This window comes from Sarcophilus harrisii, chromosome 6, assembly GCF_902635505.1.
Source record: "Sarcophilus harrisii chromosome 6, mSarHar1.11, whole genome shotgun sequence".
NCBI classification, from domain to species: domain Eukaryota; kingdom Metazoa; phylum Chordata; class Mammalia; order Dasyuromorphia; family Dasyuridae; genus Sarcophilus; species Sarcophilus harrisii.
Genome location: NC_045431.1, coordinates 188411538 through 188432179, shown reverse-complemented (window position 1 = coordinate 188432179; position 20642 = coordinate 188411538). Strand labels below are relative to the sequence as shown.

The 20642-nt window shown below is 37.8% G+C and overlaps 1 non-coding gene across 1 annotated transcript; it reads right to left on the bottom strand.

The window, feature by feature from the left end:
• Nucleotides 1–4547: 4547 nt before the first annotated feature.
• Nucleotides 4548–4654, bottom strand: LOC111721393. Its single transcript, XR_002770619.1, has one exon. It is a non-coding gene; the product is annotated as a U6 spliceosomal RNA (small nuclear RNA).
• Between the last annotated feature and the right edge of the window lie 15988 nt (nucleotides 4655–20642).

Sequence of the window (20642 nt, the reverse complement as noted above, 5' to 3'; positions counted from 1 at the left end):
AATCCTAGAGCTCCAGACTTCTGATGAGATCTCAGGCTCTGATGTGATCCAAGGGCCAGTGTGATCTTGCAATGTCCTCCTAGGACCTATTGTTTGGGAATCTAGAAAGGAATGTAGAGATCATGACATTGTAGACCAGAGATTTAAAGTCTTGGAGGTCATTTAGACCTTAAAGGGTAGTCTCTGAAACCCTTTCAGAGGGTCTATAAATTCAAAATTAATTTTATTTCTAATATGGTAAATATCTATAAATATAACCCACATAAATAAAAACCCTTTGGACAGATACTTAATAATTTTTAATATTATGAAAATACTGAGAACAAAAGTTTGAGAACCACTCATCTAGCCCAATCTCTTCATTTTACAGAAAAAAGAATTTTCTAAAGCTACACAGATTTTTTTGGGTGCTATTAGGATTAAAACCCAAGTTTTTCCTGATTTCCCAATTCAGTGGGCTGTGTGCTATGCTATAAAAGAATTATAGCTCTCATGGAATATAGCTTTAGAGTTGGAAAGAGCCTTAGAAACTATATTCCAACCCCTTCATTTCATAGATGAGAAAAAAAACTGAGGGTCAGAAAATGTAAGTGACTCCCAAGATCACACAGCTATTAAAAATTAGAAGGAGGATTTGAACTTTGGTCTTCCCAAATCCAGTGCTCTATCCCACACCAAACAGTGTCAATAAGAATCAAGAAAGGTATGGTTTGAGATATGGTGAGGTTGGAGCCAATTAAATTTGTTTTTCATCTGTAAAAATAAGGGGATTAACCAACGGTTCCCAAACTTTTTGGTCTCATGACCCCTTTAGAGACTTAAAAATTTGTGAGGACCCCAAAGAACTTTTGCTTATCGATCAATATTTATAATATTAGAAATGAAAACTGATAACATTTAAAATACATGACCATGGCTATGGAATTGATACCATGATATGCCAATTAGCACAAATATTTGTTTGATTCTTTCAGTTTTTCTTATATTCTAGACCTTTTGCAATAGTGCTTGGTTTAAATTCATAGCTTCCCAGAATGTCCTTTTAACAGAATGAAAAGCATTTGAAGGGAGATAATTTTTCAATTTTGCCCATCTCTAACTCCTAGTACATTGACTTGGACATAGTTGAAGCTCGATAGACACATGTAGAATTAAACTGAATAGTAGATAGGATATAGAGCAGAAAGCTACCTTAGAGATATTTTATCCACCTTCACTTATTCCCATTTTACAAATGAGGTAACTTAGGTAAATTCAGAGAAGTTAAGGAACTTGCCCAACGTCACACACCAATACGTAGAAGAGCTAAAATTTGAACCGACGTCCTCAGATTGTAAACATGGAGCTCTTGCAAGAACATTCTAAGGGGAGAATGGAAACGTTCCATGTGAAACAGAAGAGTGAAATTATGTTCATTCCATCCAAAAAAGAAATCTTCCCCCCACCTCCACCCCCATTCCATTAAGTGGGCTCCATGCCCTGAGCAATCTCAAGCCAACATTTCCCATGGAACAATGTGGCCAACTATCTGCCCTTCAATGAACAGTTAATTATGTGTGCACACATTTGGGTTGTGTGCAGTCTTACACAACCATTCCTAGCACTGGATATTTTTTTTTTCCTCTGTATGTTTTTAAAGAAAACCATGAATTTAAAGAACTAAGTAGCCAGACAACTCTGGGTTATCTCATTTAGTGCTCTGCTCTTTCTTGGATCATCATGATTCAAAGCGATTTGCCCAGAAGGGAATCATAAAGTCATAAAATGTTAGGGCTGGGATGTCAGAGCTGAGAGGGACCGCAGAATATCAGAGCTGAGAAGGACCTTAGAACAAATTATGTTAGAGCTGGTAGCAACCTTAGAAGAGAAAAAAAAAAAAATAGATCTGGAAAGATCTTTAGAACACAAAATATCAGCACTGGGAAGGATCTTAGATCATAGAATGTCAGGGTTAAGAGGGCCTTTAAAGTATATAGAATGTCAGAATTAGGAATGATCTTTAAATGTAAGATTCAGCCATTAGAAAATATAATATCAGAGTTCAGAAGGACCTTAGAAGATAGAATATAAGAGCTGGTAGAACATTAAATATCAGAGTTGGTAGAGAATTTAGGAACAGAATATGAGAATTCAGAAGGATATCGTTATTTTATTTTATTTTTTGCTGAGACAATTGGGGTTAAGTGACTTGCTCAGGGACACACCTTAAGTGTCTAAGGTCATATTTGAGCTCAGATCTTCCTGACTTCAGAGTTGATGCTCTATCCACTGCATCACGTAGCTGCCCCAACAGAAGGATTTTTTAAAAGATAGAATATCAGAGTTCAGATCTACAACTCAGCTCTGTAAAAGAGCTTCTAAACCCAGGTCTCTCTGCTCAGTTTGGCTGGAATCTACCTGTGAGGACTGGAGTGAGAATGGAAGAGGGAGGCTGAGTGTAGCTATTCATGGTACAGAAAGACGAGGAAAAATGTTTGAAATCTGATTTTTACTCCCCTTTTATCTGAACAGGCTCGATCCCCTCTCCAAGGGAGTTGGCTCCTGGCTCTATGTCCCATTGGACAGAAGACACTATCATAAGGTTGGCAGTGTCTTGGGGAACAAAAATAATAGGATTGCCCAAGCCAAGAGGCAAAAACAACCCCAGTTCATGACAAGCACGAGCCTTCTTTTGCTCTATGGCAATCATTTTTCCCCCTCTCCCCAACTCCAAGTCATCTCTTCTCTACCCCAGAGGCTGACTTGATTTCAACTTTGGAAATACTCTCCACTCCCTGAAGCTTCCTTTGATTGATTGGGTACTTCCATTTTTTCTTCCACATCCCCTCCTTTTCAGCTTTCTTCTATGCTTTGATAATTAGAATGTAAGCTTCTTGAGGGCAGGTTCTGTCTTTCTTCTTTTATTTGTATTTCCTGTACTTAGTCCCTGTAGGCACTTAATAAATGATCATTGTTTTTGACTAGTTAACTCAAGTAAGGCTCAAGTCCTCAAAAAAGATCTACTTCCCTAGCTCCTATTCCATGATCCAATGGGCTCAGAACTCAGAAGATTCAAGACTTAATCCCAGTTCTGATGGTCAACTGATGTATGATTTAGAATATTCAAGAACAATGAAGGAAAAAGATCCATATATATTACAGTAGTGATAGGGGTTCTTTTGTGGTAGCAAAAAGTGGAAACTAACTGGGTATCCATCTACTAGGGCTAAACAAATGATGGTATATAATATTTCTATACTATAAGAAATGACTAAAGGGAAGGTTTTAGAGAAATCAAGAAAGAATTATAGGAAATGATAAAGATTGAAGTGAACAGAACCAGGAACATTTTTTGGTTTATTTATTTATTTATTTTTAATTAACATATTAGGAAAGAAAAATCAGAACAACAGGGAAAAAAACATGGGAGAGAAAAAAAAAAAAAACAGAAAAAGAAGTGACCATAGCATGTGTTAGTTTACATTCAATTTCCATAATTGTTTTTTTTTTTTTTTTCCTGGATGCAAATGGCATTTTCTATCCAAAGTCTCTTGAGATTGCCTTGGATTGCTGAACCATTGAGAAAAACCAAGTCTTTCATGGTTGATCATTGAATATTCTTGCTGTTATTGTGTATGATGTATTCATGGTTCTGTTTCTAGGATCAGTTCATGTAAACCTTTCCAGGACTTTCTAAAATCAGTTTTTTCACTTTTTTTATACAAAAATAACATCCATTATCTTCATATATCACAACTTATTCAGCCATTTTCCAATTGATAGGCATCTTCTCATTTTCCAATTCTTTGCTACCACAAAAAGAGCTGCTACAAACATATTTGCCCATGTGGATCCTTTTCCCTCCTTTATAATTTCCTTGGGATACAGACCAAGTAAAGACACTGCTGGTTCAAAGGGTATGCATAGTTTGATAGCTCTTTGGACATAGTTCCAAATTGCTCTCCAGAATGGTTGGATCATTCCAACTCCACCAACAATGCATTAATATCCCACATTCCCCCCCAACATTTATCATTATCTTTTCCTGTCATCTTAGCCAGTCTGAGAAGTATGAAGTGGTACCTCAGAGTTGTTTTAATTTGCATTTCTCTAATCAATAGTGATTTAGAGCATTTCTTCATATGACTATAGATGGCTTTAATTTCATCATTTGAAAATTATCTATTCATATGCTTTGACCATTTATTAACTGCGACACAAAAACATTTTATACAATATTGTAAAGATAAACACCTATGAAGACTTAGGGATTCTGATCAATACAATGAATCAATCAAAATTACCAAGAACTGATGACAAAATTTGATCCAAATGATGGACTCAAAATGAATAAGACATACATTTTTGAATGTGGCCAATGTGTTTTGCTTCTTTTTAAAAAAAATTTTTTTTTTGGGGGGGGGGGAGAGGGAGACAGGTTAGCAGGGAGAGAAAATAAATGCTTGTTATTGAAAAAATGATTTTTTAATTTTATTTTTATTATAGTTTTTTTTATTTACAAGATATGTGCATGGGCAATTTTTCAGCATTGACAGTTGCAAAACCAAAAAAATATGGAACGTTTCACGAATTTGCGTGTCATGCTTGTGCAGGAGCCATGCTAATCTTCTCTGTATCGTTCCAATTTTAGTATATGTGCTGCCGAAGCCAGCATGAAAAAATGGTTTTTTAAAGGGCATTGCCCTTTGATATGTGTCCAGCATAGAATAACCAAGATGATGAGACACCAAATATCCAAAATGTCAATTAAAGGAACTAAGGCTGTGTAGCCTGGGAAATCAAACACATCTAAAAGGGATAAGGGCAGAGAGTGGGAAAGATGATAGGAAGGGCATTATTGCTGTCATCATGAATATGAAGGGTTATCACAGAGAAGAAGCATTAGATTTATTCAGCTCAGTTTTAGCAGGCCAAATGATAAACAATAGGAAGAAATCTCAGAGAGGTAGATTTTGGCATGATAAAATTTACAATCAGAGCTGTCTCAGCAATGGCACAGGCAACAATTGGAGAAAATTACTTTCACTAAAGGTATTTAAGATGAGGCTGAATGACTTCAGTCAAGTCCCTAGAGATATGAGCTTTATTATTATTGATATCCCATTATCCTTGTCTGGAATTTCCCTCTCTCCAACTTCTTTGCTTGATCCACATCCTTCCATCTTCCAGATCCTACCTTGGCCTCCAACTTCTTCTCTGATTGCCCCAATCTACATTATGTTCTTCCTTTCTTGGCCACCTGTAGCAGTGACCAGCCCAAACTCACTTTCTAGTACTTCCTTTCATCGATTCCTCTATTATTCTCTGCCTTATTCGCAGCTGTATCTTCTGTCCCGAACCAGACTATAAGTTCCCTGAGGGCAATGGAAATATCTGTTCCTCCAACTCCCCCAGAAAGAGAAACTTAAGGGAGGACACACACACACACACACACACACACACACACATACACACACACACACACACGTTTAATAAACATTTGTTTCAGTTGGCAAATTTACAGACTATCAGAGCTAGGAGGTTTTCTTTGAGCTGTCTAGTCTAATTTTATTAGGCTCTCGTTTTATTGGCTCAAAAGAAGTGATTTATTATGTAATCCTGGTTACACAACTAGTCAAGGACAACATCTAGATTAGAACTGATATCTCCCGACTTCAAGCCACTGGATCATCATGGAGTCCTTGATTGTAAAACATGGAGGAACCCTTAATACTCTTATCATTTCTAATCCAACCACCCTCATTTTACAGATGGAGAAGGAAAGTTCCTCCCTAGGATGGAGAATAAATAACTCACCTCCTGTCTCATTGATCAAAAGTGAAGATCTGGGACTGAATCCAAGCCTACTGACCCCTAGAGATTAGGAAAGACTTCATGGTGGACAAGGAATTAGGCTTAGCTTTGGTAGCATGGACTTTTTATATCTGAGAGCGGCATAAATCTCCAAATTCCCGAAGAGAATTCCTCTGCCATAAAAGCAAGGCATTTAAGGCTAGTTTAGCCTGTGTTGTCCAAAGCCCCACCTCAGCTCTGATGAGCCTCCTCCCTGATCAGAGCACACTTGCTGTTTGCCAACTGTCTGTGGTGTCTTATTCACAGAAAGCCTCTCAAAGGGGAGAAGAGACAGCTACTCCTTTCTGAACTTTGTAACTTGTCGAACCAGATAGATCCACCCCTACATACTTAGTATATCTCCCCGAAGCTGATATGCAACAGGAAAATAAGGCCCTGAGCTTGTGACCTCACTTGCATCTCAAGTGGTTAAATCAGCTTGAAGTGGAGTTTAATGGTTGAAGCCAACCAGCCTTTTTGTGAGATCCCTGCCTTTCCCACTCCCCCAATCCCACCCAATATGTTGAATGCAATGCTCTGTTCCACAGATAGAAGAAGAGGCTAGATCCTGCCTTGTGGGAGCTCACAGACTAGAACTGGAGGGATAAGGGAGGGAGAAAAGAAGCAGCCTTTTCCCTGTCCAACTCTCCTCAAGCAGAGATCAGGATGATGGTAAACAAGAAACCAAGAAACTCTGGGGCAGTAACTTCTGAAGTCCAAACTTTGATATCTCATCTGAGATTACACAAATGGACAAGATGAAGAAATTGAAGCAAGATGGAACAGCTCAGAACTAATGTCCCTAACTACAGCCATTCAGGGATCAGTATAAGAGAGAAAAGGCAATATAAACTGGTCCCAAGAAGTTCCACCATTTTTATCAGCAGTGTCAATAAAGGTATAAAAAACATTTCGAAAAAATCAGAAGATGACAGGAATCTGTAAGGGACTGATGATGCAATGGATAGCAGTCAAAAATGAAAAATATTTCAGCAGCCACAAATGATACACAAAATCCCCTTAGATTCACATGTGAAATGTGAATAAGGGAGATTTGGACCTGGAATATTATCAGGACAAGCACTCGATTGCTGATTGGGAAACTCCTCTCAACGATGCAAAGCAGCAAGTCTCAGAGAGTTGTTCTGGGACACCAAGAGAAGCCATTAAATATCCAAGGTGACATCAATTAACTTGTTTATGGCTTCCTAGCAATTATGCATCAGAGGTGAGTCTTGAAGTCAGGTCTCCCTTTTTCCCCACCTGATTACTTACTATTCCATGTTCAGTTCCTCTCCAGATAAAATTATAAAGAGATGATATAAAATTCTACACAGTTTCAAGTATCATTTTCACCAGTGCAGAATGGGCCTGTGATGTGGGAGCAATATTTTTTTTTAAGCTTTTTATTTACAGGTTATATGCATGGGTAATTTTACAGCATTGACAATTGCCAAACCTTTTGTTCCAATTTTTCCCCTCCTTTCCCCCACCCCCTCTCCTAGATGGCAGGTTGACCAATACATGTTAAATATGTTAAATTATAAATTAAATACAAAATAAGTATACATGTCCAAACAGTTATTTTGCTGTACAAAAAGAATCAGATTTTAAAATAGTGTACAATTAACCTGTGAAGGAAATCAAAAATGCAGGCGGACAAAAATATAGGAATTGGGAATTCTATGTAATGGTTCTTAGTCATCTCCCAGAGTTCTTTCGCTGGGTGTAGCTGGTTCAGTTCATTACTGCTCCATTGGAACTGATTTGGTTCATCTCATTGCTGAAGATGGGCCAGGTCCATCAGAATTGATCATCATATAGTATTGTTGTTGAAGTGGGAGCAATAATTTTTGTAGAAAAAGATCTAGGACTTCTAGTGAACCATGAGTTCAGTATGAATCAATGGTATGACAGGATCAGTAAAGGGCCAAATGTAATCCTGGAATATATCAAGAGAGGTATAGTATGCAGACTTATGGCTCTTAATATTTTTGGATGTTATAGACCCCTGGGGCAATCTGGTGAAGCTTATGGACCCTTTCTCAGAATATTATTTTGTTTTGTTTCCCATAATATTATTTCCATATAATATATTCTATATATATTCAATATATTTCATAATATTATTTTTATTTTCCCCCAGTAAAAACAATTTCTTTCAATTTGTTTTTTTTAAAACTTTGAGTTCCAGACTCTGTACCTTCTTCCCTTCCCAACCCCTCATTGAGAAGACCCATGTGAATTTATGCAAAACATTTCCACAAAAATCTAAAGAAAACATAGATCTCTCCCTGCCAAAAAAAGACCCTCAAGAAAAATAAAGTTTAAAAAAAGTATGCTTCATTCTGTATTTAGACACAAGCATTTCTTTCTCCGGGTATGGATAGGATAGCTTCTAAATGCATAAAATAAAAATGCCTCGGATTACAAGAAATACAGTTAGACTAAGCTGAGTAGCCACTCCATCTTAGAATTTGTGATAAAAGAGAAAAAAGCCAGACACAGTTTGACATGCCTCTTGGATTTGGGAGAGAAGATTTCAAAATGTTAAAAAAAAAAAAAAAAAAAAAAAATGAGCAGGAGCCCATGAGCTCCTGCCCATGAATTAAAATTCAAAAAAAAAAAAAAAAAAGAAAAGAAAAGAAAAGAAAGAAAGAAAGAAAAAAGGAAAAAGGCTGTAGAACTACTTGCTTTAAAGTGTGCTTGGTTTTCTTTTTTTCTTTTTTTTTTTTTTCAGTCAAGAAGAATAATGTTTGGATTATAAAAGATTGAGCAAAAATGTCTCCTGGGGAGTCAATCACTTAAGATAAGCAAGGAGATAGTAGGAGTGAATTTATCTGCCTCACTTGAGTACAGATCAGCAGAACCAGATGAACCACATAAACAAGATGGGAAAAAACATTTATTGCTAAGACATCTCTGTTCTCAGAAACATCATGGAGAACTACAGAGTTACTTCAGAGTTGGAGAAGGATCAATTCCAATTTGCAAAAAAGAAAAGAACAGGATTTGACTCAGAATGAGATCCGGTTGATGACAAAGTTATGATCCAAATGTATATTGGTAGAACATGTATAGTCTTTATCATATTGCTTGCCTTCTCAGTGATGGGGGAGGGATAGAGGTGAGAGAGAATTTGGAATTCCAAATTGCAAAATAAAATAAAATAAAATGAAGACTAAAATTGTTTCTACATGCCATTGGGGGAAATTCTAATTTTGAAAATTTTCACATTAAAAAAGACTTTGGCATAATAAAAGATTGGGTTGACTCTATTCAGATGAAAATAATAATATCTGCAAAGTACAGACCCATGAATTTTATTTCAATTCTTGGGGAAATTCTAGACTGCCTTTTTATATTATTATACAAAATCTCGGGAAAAAAATCTAGAAGAGAAATGCTAAAGAGCTAGCATGAATTCATCAAGAATAGATTATATGTGAATAATCTTAAAACAGGATGATTAGAATAGTGAACGGGGGGGGGGGGGGGGGGGGGGGGGGGGGGGGACGCTGTTGATATTGCTAATCTGAATATCAGGAAAGCATCTGCCAAAGTCTCTCGTGCTTTCTTTAGTGAGCACATGGAGACATGGAGAGATATATCATGGAACTGGTTGAATAGTTTCTGGTCAAAGAATCATTAATGGTCCAATGTCAACTTGGAAATCGATCTCTAGTAGAATGCCCTAAGGATCTATGTCTTACCTTGTGCTGTTTAATATTTTTTCTCAGTGACATAGATGCCTATTATCGGCAGAGGCAGCAGACTTACCCAATTTCCAATTGATTCAAAATTGGAAGAGATTTTTGATCTAATGGATGTCAAGAGTATGGTAGAAAAAGATATCGACAGAATCGAAGATTGGATTGACTCTAATTATTAATACAATTATAATTAGACTTTCCCCTTAGTTCTAAATTCAACTTCACAAGTACAAAAGAAGGAAGACATGGCTAAACACAAGTTTATCTAAAAAAGATCTGGATTGAAATGAGCTGCAAGCTCACTATGAGTCAACAGTATAGAACAGCTGCCCAGAAAGTTCATTCTCAGGCAACATTAGACTGTTCAATTCATTCATTTTATAAAAAGGAAACTGAGGCTGAGAGAGATTCAATAACTATCCCAGGGTCACCCAGATAGTTAATGTCTAATTCAAGATTCAAAATCAGGTATTCCAGACTCTACATCTGCATTCTATCCACTATGTCGCCTCTCTGCCTCAACTTGAGAGAGTTGTGTGCAGAAAGTAGGATGGGGGAAGGTCCCCACTGGGTCCTTGTCAGGTCACATGTAGAATATTGTATTGGGGGGGGGGGGGTATGGTGTCATATTTCAGGAAGGACATTGAGAAATTAAGAAGTAACCAGAGGATGGAGGACAACCTAGGAGGGTAGAAGGTCTCAAGATCATTTCCTCTGATGAACATTTGAAGGCACTGTGAATCTTTAGCCTGGAGAAGAGAAGACTTAGAGGAGATAGAATAACCAACTTTGCATATCTAAAAGGTTTTCATATGGGTGAGCGGATAGACTTGTTCTGCTTGGTACCAAAGGGTAAAAGAAGGAGCAGTGGCAGAAATTACCAGGAGGCAAGTTTGGGCTTGACATAAGAAAGACTTTCTATCAATAAGGATCATCTCAAAATGAAATATGTTCATTAGACATCTTCAGGCAAAGGGTAAATGGCTTATCAGATGTGTTGTAATGCAGAATCTGATTGAGGTGTGAGTTGGGGTAGGTGATGAGAGTGCAAGAGAGGTTGATAAAAGAAGAGGAGGAGGAGGAAGAGGAAGAAGAAGAGGGGGAGGAGGAGGAAGAAGAGGATGAGAATGAAGAAGAGGAGGAGAAGGAAGAAGGGCAGGAGGATGAGAAGGAAGAAGGGGAGAAGGAAGAAGGAGAGGAGGAGGAGGAAGAAGAAGAGGGGGAGGAGGAGGAAGAAGAGGATGAGAATGAAGAAGAGGAGGAGAAGGAAGAAGGGCAGGAGGATGAGAAGGAAGAAGGGGAGAAGGAAGAAGGAGAGGAGGAGGAGAAAGAGGAAGAGGAAGAAGAGGAGGAGGAGGAAGAAAAGAAGAAGAAGAAGGAGGAGGAAGAGGAGGAGGAGGAGGAGGAGAAGGAGGAGGAGGAGGAGGAGAGAAAGAGACAGAAAAAGAAAAGGAGATAGATATAAATACTGAGAGGAGATTCTGCTTCCTTTTTGTCATTGTTATCTCCAGCACCTAGCACAATGCCTGGCACATAGTAAGCATGTAATAAATGCTTATTCAATTAAATGAGAGACAACTGAGGAAACCCAGAGAGAAAAGCTAAGAGACTGACAGAGACAAAAGCAGTAACAAAGAGAGACGAAGACAAGAGAGAAAGATTGAATCTGACTGGCTCAATCGAAAATGGGCCATTATTTTCCCCTATGAGCAAATGTTAATTTATTGCCCCTCTAGTAATGGAAACATTCTTTTCTGGGGATTCACAGATCCAGCTTCTCCCCGTGAGTGAGCGAGCACAGAGGGACAGACCTCTGAAAAGAGAGTCTTTGTCTGAGGCTGAATTGGCTAATTTATGTCCTTATACTGTGACTTTAAGAAAGTGGGTCTGTGAGTGAGTTTATTAAGTGGAGTCAGTCTGTCTGACAGCAGGAACCTAAGGCAGGAGACAGAATAGCTGCTCATAAAAGGTAGAAGGCCAATTTTTTAGAGAAATAACTACACTCCTCATAGGTGGCTTTTTGAAAGGGCCTATAGTGGGCATGAAGGAGGAGGGGGTTCTCTGGAGCCAGGAAGCCTGATTCCTTAAAAACAAGGAAGGCTTCTTGGTACAGTGGATCGCATACTGGACTGGGGCTCAGAGGCTCTTGATTTGAAGCCTGGTTCCTCCACTTATTACCTTTGCCCCTTAGGTGAGTCATCTAGTGCTGGACAAGAAGCTTGGCCTCCTGGCTCTAAATCCAGACCTGTCCGAAGGGACCAAGGCAGGAGACTCCCTCCATTCTGATAGCCTCAGAGTCACACAGCTTTGCCCTAGTCGTGTCTTCTAAATCCAAAGCACCTCCCTCCCCACCAAATCCTAGCAAACTTTCCTTTGGGCAGAACCATAACTAGTCTTTTTTTTTTTTTTTTCACATGAGGTGAGGACTTATTAGGCTGAATTACTTTTTTAAATATGTGCAATTCTTCTAAACAAATTTCCATATTCATCATGTTGTACAAGAAAAATCAGATCAAAAAGGGGGGAAGAAACAAAACACAAGAAAGAGGAGGAAAAAAAAGACCAAAAAAAGAGCGAAAATACTACGTTTTGGTCCACATTCAGTCCTCATAATTCTCTCTCCGGATGCAATGGCTCTCTCCATCACAAGTCTATTGGAATTGCCTTGAATTACCTCTTTGTTTCAAAGAGCCAAGTCCATCAAAGGTGATCATCATATAATCTTGCTGTTGCCATGTACAATGTTCTCTTGGTTCTCTTCACTTCACTTAGCATCAGTTCATGTAATAGATCGAATTATTAAGACAAATTCCATAGAATATGGGATGTCACAAGGAAAGAAATGAGAAGGAAAAATCCTATGGCATAAAGCTCATGACAGGGGAAATTGAGTGGGGAAAGGAGGGAAGATTAGGACACCAAGAGATTAATCCATGAAAAGCCAACAGCAATGGGAAGGGATAGGGCACAAGGTGAGATCAGGAAAAGCTTAGCTTTCATGCAGTGTGCTACCAATAATTTCCTAATTTAATCAATTATTCTTACAAACTAGGTGCTAAACTAAGTTATTTCTACACTGCTAAAGGATCAGAAATATTCTTGGCACCCTCTAAATTTCTGTGCCCTGAAACAAGAGACCCATCTCCCAATCCTAGTTATGCTGTTTCTTCTGGGACAGCAAACACTAGGGTCCTTCAGCTTCTTGGGACGTACAGAAAGTGTATCTCTGGAATCTGCCTTAGTTCTAAGACTTTCTTTTAATTTAATTACAGTTTCTTAATCTGAATTAAGCCTTATCCTATTCCTAAATTTAAACATCCCTTGGGGAGCAGTGAAGTGGAAAGAGCCCTAGCCTTGGAATTCAGAGTGCAAGTTTTGGTTCCAACACTTATTAGCTATGTGCTCTAGTGCAAATAATTTCTATCTAAAGATCTCTGTTTCCAAATATGCAAAAGAGAAAAGAGGATAGTGGTGAGGGATAGATTAAGTGAACTTTAAGGTTGCATCCAGCTTTAGAGAGATAGAGAAATGGAGAGAAAGAAGAAAAGAGGCAAAGAAAGAATGAGTGAAGGAAAGAGAAAGAGAGAAAAGGAGATGGAAGAGAAAAAAAGAGACAGAGACAGAGACAGATAGAGAAACAGAGACAGAGATAGAGAGAAGGAAAGAGAGATAGAGACAGAAAGAAAGAGAAGGAAAAAGATAGAGATTGAGAGACAGAGAGAAGGAAAGAGAGACAGGGACAGAGTATCAGGTCTCTACCTGTCTCCACAAACTCTGATTTCCAATTTCCAGTGCTACCAGTTTTGAAACTGCTACAAGATCAAACATTGGCCAAACCCCTTTGTAAACTATTTTTAAAAGACTGGAACAGGAGTGGGGAAGGGAAATAACGAAGCAGGAAAAAAGAAATGATGTAGAGGAGATTGGACACAGGAGGTAAGATTAGAAGCATCATGGACTTAGATTCCCCAGTCCCTTTAATACCCCCATGCTGAGGGATGTTGGGAAAGACAACCAAGACCATGGTTCTGTCAGCCCAGAATTAGCACCCTACAATATAGGATCATTGAGAATTGAAAGGGAACTCAGAGATCATCCAGCCCCTCATTTTAAAGCTAAGGAAACTGAGTTCTAAAGTGATTTTCTACAATTTTTTTTCTACTTCTAATTTTCTACAAAGTATTGCTAAGGTTAGAAGTTGAATCAAGGTCTTCCAGTTCCTAATTCATAGGAAAGGGTGCAAAATAAAAAGGCTATAAATATTCAGAGGAATAGCAACTTTGAATCATGGGACCTGAGTTTAAATTCCAGCTTTAACACTTACTATCTAAGTAATCTTGGGTAAGTCGCTGGTTCTCTATCAACACAATAAAGAAGGTAACCTCGGTGACCCTGTCTCTAATTAGGAAGGGATTTCTTTTGGGATGGGGAATTCATGGAGGAGTTAACATTTAGACTTGACCTTTAAAAAAAAGAGGGATTTTCACCATTAGAAATGGAAGGCCATTTATGGCATGAACAAACAACAAAAGTATGGCAAGAAACACAGTATGTGGAGCAGAGAAGGGAAAGATGAGGTTGAAAAAGTAGAATGGAGACAGATTGCAAAAAGTCCTTAAAGGCTAGACTAAGAAGTTTACATTTTGCTCTCTGATAATGGGGAACCACAGGAAGTTTCTGAACCAGAGAGTGATGAAGTAAGAATGAAGAATTAAGAAAAATAATCTGTCTAGAAGTGAATGGGGGAGGGACTTGAGGCAGGGAGAGCTGAAGGGCATTCTCAGGGTAACTGGGGTCCTGAGAAGACATTATTTCAAAACAAGCCTGGAGACATCTACTTTAGAATGTGAGAGACTGAAAATTTGTGCATGATGGTCCATTTCTGGGTAAGGGTCCACATCTCCAGGTCCCCTATCCCATCCTACCCAACCTCCTCCCTGCCTCTCCAATCCCAACTCTGATAGGTCAGGTTTCCTGTTAAAAGGAAAGAGGATACAGTCCTGAAACTCTCTTGTGTACACTTCTTCCTGATCTGAGCCTTCCCGTATGACCTCATAGAAGTAGGGGAGCCCCAGAGAAGGAGAGAGATCTATTTTGCTTTTTTGGCTCCCAGCCAAGAGCCCAGCCCAAATGCCTTCTTAATTACCTGTGTGAATTATTAGCTGAGTTCTGATCATGAGTTTATTCAGTGCCATTGGCTAATCCAAGTGTTCCAGTGGGTGGCCAAAAGTGCCTCCCACTCAGTCTCAGGAAAATTTTCCTGGGCCACCTAACAGCTGGACAGAGGACAGGCAGGGTGAGACATCACCCAAGAATTCTGAGTCCAGTCTCTTCCCCTGCAAGTCAATGCTTTGGGGAATATCATCCTTAGAGAAATCCTTTTTCTTTTCTTTTCATTATTTTCTTTCTCTTTTTTATATTTAATATTTATTTTATCCATATTGACCAGGGACTCTTACCCTTTTTATTTCATGGACTCCTTTTTTTAAAATAGCATTTTATTTTTCCAAATATATGCAAAGATAGTATTCAGTATTCACCTTTTCAAAACCTTGGGTTCCAAATTTTTCTCCCTCCCTTCCCTTCTCACTTCTCCCCTAGCAAGCAATCTGATACATTGTGCAGTTCTTCTAAACATATTTCCATAATCATTATGCTAAGCATGAAAAGTCAGATCAAAAGAAAAAAAACATGAAAAAGAAAATAAACAAGCAAACAACAGCAACCAAAAAAGGTGAAAATACTATGCTTTGATTCACATTAAATTTCCAGAGTTCTCTTTCTGGATGTAGATGGCACTTTCCATCACAAGTTTAAGTTTCATGGATTTTTTGGCCATCTGGTGAAATTATGGACCTTTTCTCAAATAGATTTATTCTCAAATAAAGGCTTGTTGCCTACATTCATAGTTGAAAGAAATGGTAGAATTTTATTAAGAAGTAAGTGAAAATAAAGATGGAATTTTTTTCCATCCAAGTTCATAGATGGCCTAAAATCTACTTATGGATATTTCATGAGGTCACTTGATAGAGGGAACTCCTGGTGAAGAAACCCTTCACCAATTGGAATCAGTAAGTGCTCTACCACAAGGCTTCTTAAACTTTTTCCTCTTATGACCCCTTTTTGACCGAGAAATTTTTACATAACTCGGGGTATAAAGGTATATAAAATAGGTATACAAATCAACTATTTGCTGATAATAAATCATAAAGAAACTGATTTTAAAACCAGACATTGGTATGCACATAATTTTACCATTTATTAAAGAGGAAAGCAAATTTCTATACTAATGAAATGGATATGCTTATTTTTACATAAAAAATTAAATTTTTACATATCTCTTACTGTTGGTAATTTTTTTGCAACCTCCACATTCAATTATGTGATCCTATATTAGGACCCAAACCATAGTTTAAGAAACTTTGTCTACAATTCATAGTCTTTCTTTTTTTTTTTTAATTAGAGCTTTTTATTTACAAGTTACATACATGGGTAATTTTACAGCATTGACAATTGCCAAACCTCTTGTTCCAATTTTTCCCCTCCTTCCCCCCATCCCCTCCCCCTGATGGCAGGTTGACCAATACATGTTAAGTATGTTAAAGTATAAATTAAATACAATATGAGCATACATGTCCTAACAGTTATTTTGCTGTACAAAAAGAATCGGAGTTTGAAATAGTGTACTACTAGCTTGTGAAGGAAATAAAAAATGCAGGCGGACAAAAATAGAGGGATTGAGAATTCTATGTAATGGTTCCTAGTCATAGTCTTTCGGAGCTATGGGAAACACTGAGAAGTTAAAAGACTTGCCTATAGTACATCATTCTAGGTCTATAATTGCATGTCAGAGACAGGACTTGAACCAAGATTTTCTGACTCTGAGAAAAGCTCTATATTCCTTATGCCAGTGCTACCTCCATAATAATCCTAATAACTGACATTTCTAGGGCATTTTATGCATTATTTCATTTGACTCTTCACAACAGCCTTGTGAAACAGGCACATCAGAAGTATTATTACCTTCAGTGTTGAGGGGATTTCCCCAGAGGAAGAATCTGGAATTCAGAGGAACAAAATATTTTTCCCAAGATCACCCAGGAAGTGAAAGGTTAGTATTCTTTTCCCCAGACCTACAACTTTCCTTTTCAACCTATGATTTTGACTCAGAGACTCTCAACAAGGAAGAACTTCAGAACGCATCTGGTCCAACCTATTCTTGAACAAGAATCCTTCTCTAACTTCCCCCAACAAGGAAATAGCCAGCTATCCTTCCCAGACTTTTAGTGACAATGAAAAGCTTTCTACCTTCCAAGAAAACCCATTTCACTTTTGGACGGCTCTGATTGTTGGGAAGCTTTTCCTTAGATCAAGCCAAAATCTACCTTTCTGCAATTTTACCCAACAGCCTTAGTTCTGCCCACTGGGGCCAAGCAAAATATGTCTAATCCCTCTTATACATGACAGCCCTTCACATACTTGAAAATAGTTACCATTTCTCCTTCTGTCATCTTTTCTCCAGACTAAATATCCCCATTTACCTCAACAGAACCCCTGACTTGTCCTTCCCACAGCCTGAGATCCCAAGAGAATTTTGGCCGCCATTTCCATGGAATGGATTTACCTTAAGCTTACAACTTACTAACACTCCCAGATCTTTTTTAAGTTGTCAGGCAGTCCTTCCCCCATCATATTATTCCTCTGATCAAAAAAAACTCCACAGTTTGGCATTCAAATACATTCACTGATTCATTCATTTTCTCAACCAACATTGTTGATTAAGGACGCCTACAATATACAGAGCTATGTACTAGGAGCTCAGTCCAATGACACAGGCCTCCTGGCTGATCATGTACAAGACACTCCATCTCTTGGCTTTAGAAATTATCTCTGGCCATAATCTATGTCTGGAATGATCGCCTCCTCAATTCTGCCCACTGACTTTAGCTAAAATCTCATCACTTACAGGAAGGCTTTCTCAACCCCTCTTAATTCTAGTGCCTTTCCTCTGTTAATTATTTTCCATTCTTCCTGTGAGTTGCTTGTTGTACATACACACACATATATATATGTTATTTGCTTGTATTGTAAACTCCTTGAGGACAGGAATTGTCCTTTGTCTCTCTCTGCAATGCCAGGACTTACCATATAACTAGCACATAAGAGGTACTGGATAAATCTTTAATTGATTGATTGGAGAAGATGCAGAATTTAGATAAAAAATTCAATGGATGTAGTTCCTATCTTTATGGAGTGGTCAATCTAACAGGGAGAGAAGAACATACAGAAGGACAAATCAATGCATGATAAATGCTTTAAAAAGATACTAGACCAAGTAGAAGGTATAGGCTAAGGAGAAGAGTGTGGTTACTAGGCAGAATTGAGAAAATCAGAGACTTCTTGCAGGAAGTAGCATTTTAATCTTTTTCCCCTCTTGGTTGTTTGCTTTTATTTTTTTAATAGTATTTTTCCCAATTACATGTCAATTCAGTTTTTAGCATTCTTTTTTTTTATTAAAGCCTATTTTATTTTTAAAATATATACATAGATAATTTTTCATCATTAATCCTTGCAAAACCTTGTGTTCCAAATTCCCCCCCCCCTTCTTCCCACCCCCTTTCCCTAGATGACAAGTAATCCAATATGTGTTGAACATGTTAAAAATATATGTTAAATCCAATATATGTATGCATATTTATACAATTATCATAGCATTCATTTTTACAAAATTTTGAATTCCAAATTTTTCTCCCTCCCCTTCCCCAAAGATGGTAGGTAATTTGATACAGGTTATATATGGGCTATCATATAAAATATATTTCCATATTAGTGAATATGTGAAAAAAGAAACAGATCAAAAGGGAAAAAGCCATGAAAAAGAATAAAGTGGAAAAAAGTATGCTTCAATCTGCATTCAGAGTCCATCAATTCTATTTCTGGATGTAGATAGCACTTTCTTTCATGAGCCCTTAATACTTGCTGAGTTATATTTAGTTGATCATCACACAATGTTGCTGACACTGTATACAATGTTTTCCTGGTTCTTTTCATTTCACTTTGTTTCAATAAGTACATGTCTTTCCAGGTTTTTCTGCTTGTTCTTCTGCCTGTTCTTCATTTCTTATTGCATAATAATATTCCAATTACATTCATATACCACAGATTATTCAATCAATTCCCGAATTGATCAGTATCCCACCAATTTCTAATATTTTGTCATCATGAAAAGCACTGCTATAAATATTTTTGCACATGTAGGTCCTTTTTCCTTTTTTATCTCCTTGGGATACAGCGCTAGTAGTGGGATATTTCTGGATCAAAGGATATGCATAATTTGATTGCCCATTGGGCATAGTTCCAAATTGTTCTTCACAATGGTTGGATCAGTTCACCTCCACTCCACCAACAGTATATTAGTGTCTCAATTTTCCCACATTCTCTCCAACATTTATTGTTTTTCTTCTTTGTCATATTAGCCAATCTGATAGATTTGCATTTTTCTAATCAAAAGTAATTTAGAGCATGTCTTTATATGCCCATAGATAGCTTTGATTTCTTTACCTGAGAACTGCTTGTTCATATCCTTTGACCATATATCAATTGGAGAATGGTTTGTATTCATGTAAATTTGACTCAGTTCTCTAGATATTTGAAAAATGAGGCCTTTGTCAGAGATACTTGCTATAAAGATTGCTTCCCAGATTTCTGGTTTCCTTCTAATCTTCGTTGCTTTGATTTTTGTGTGTGTGCAAAAGCTTTTTAATTTAATATAATCAAAATTATCTATTTTATATTTTTGTAATATTCTCTTTTGTTTGATCATGAATTCTTCCCTTTTCCATAGATCTGACAGGTACACTACTCCTTATTCTTCTAATTTGTTTATGGTGCCATTTATGGCTTATCTTGCTATATTTTGACCTATCTTGATATGTGGTGTGAGATGTTGGTCTATATACCTAGTTTGCGCTTTATTGTTTTCCTGAAATATGAGTTCTGCTTCCATTTTATGAAGAGTTCATCCCATTTACATTCACAGTTATGATTACTAACTGTGTATTTCTCACCATCCTATTTTTCCTCCCATTTATCTTCTCTCTCCTTTCACTCTTTCCTTCCTCAACAGTGTTTTGCTTCTGTCTACTGCCTCTCCCTGTCATCCCTCTCTTCTGTCAGTTTCTCTCTCCTTCTACTTCACCCCTTTATTTAATTTCTTCTCTGTGCCTCAATTTTCTCAGATGCAATATGAGGGTTTGGACTGGATGGTCCCTCAGGTCTCTTCAGGCTCTAGACCTAAAATCCTATTATTTATTATTGTGAGTATAGATTTTCAACAGTATTATTTAGAAGCTTCTCTCTAGCAAAAGAGATCATAACTAAGTAGATATCCTCTGAGAGTTCCTATAATCAATTTCATGGCTTGCAGCCAGTCTTCCTCCAACCTCAGCTAGGCTGGTCACAAGGACTATCCTCCAAGCCTACCCAGCTTGGAAAGACCTGCCAGATTTTGGACTCTGTTCACACTGCTTGATTTTGAGATCTCCCAGTCACCTTCAGGTCACTTTGAGTTGAGGAGTTACCATGAATTATTACCATTATTCCCCAATAAGCAAAAAACCTCTCCTTTTCAACAAAGACACTTGCCACCTATGAGGCACAATTTAACATAGGATTCTAGTTTATATCACTCCAGGGAGAGACTTTTTCCTTTTTCATAGGGTGTTTTCCGAGGATAGGGCCCAGACCCGTTCCTCCAGAGCCAGGTCCAAGGAATGGTTTTGCCTTGTTTTGTATCTGCAGACCTTAGCACGATGCTGGCACACAGTAAGTACTTAAGAAATGCTCGTGGATTGATTGATTGACAACTCATTCCACGACCCTATTAGGGGTCTGTTTCTCTCTGCCATCTGCCTGGAGGTGAACGCCCATGATTTGTGATCCTCTCTATGTGCATGTTCAAGCACATGCCTGTGTTTAGCTTGCCTTGAACTGTGCATGTATGCACGTATTTAAAGAGATTTGTCATTTGTGGAGGAAATGTAATTTTTAATTAAATTAAACTCATTTTAGTCATGCCAGACTACCCTCATTTCCTTT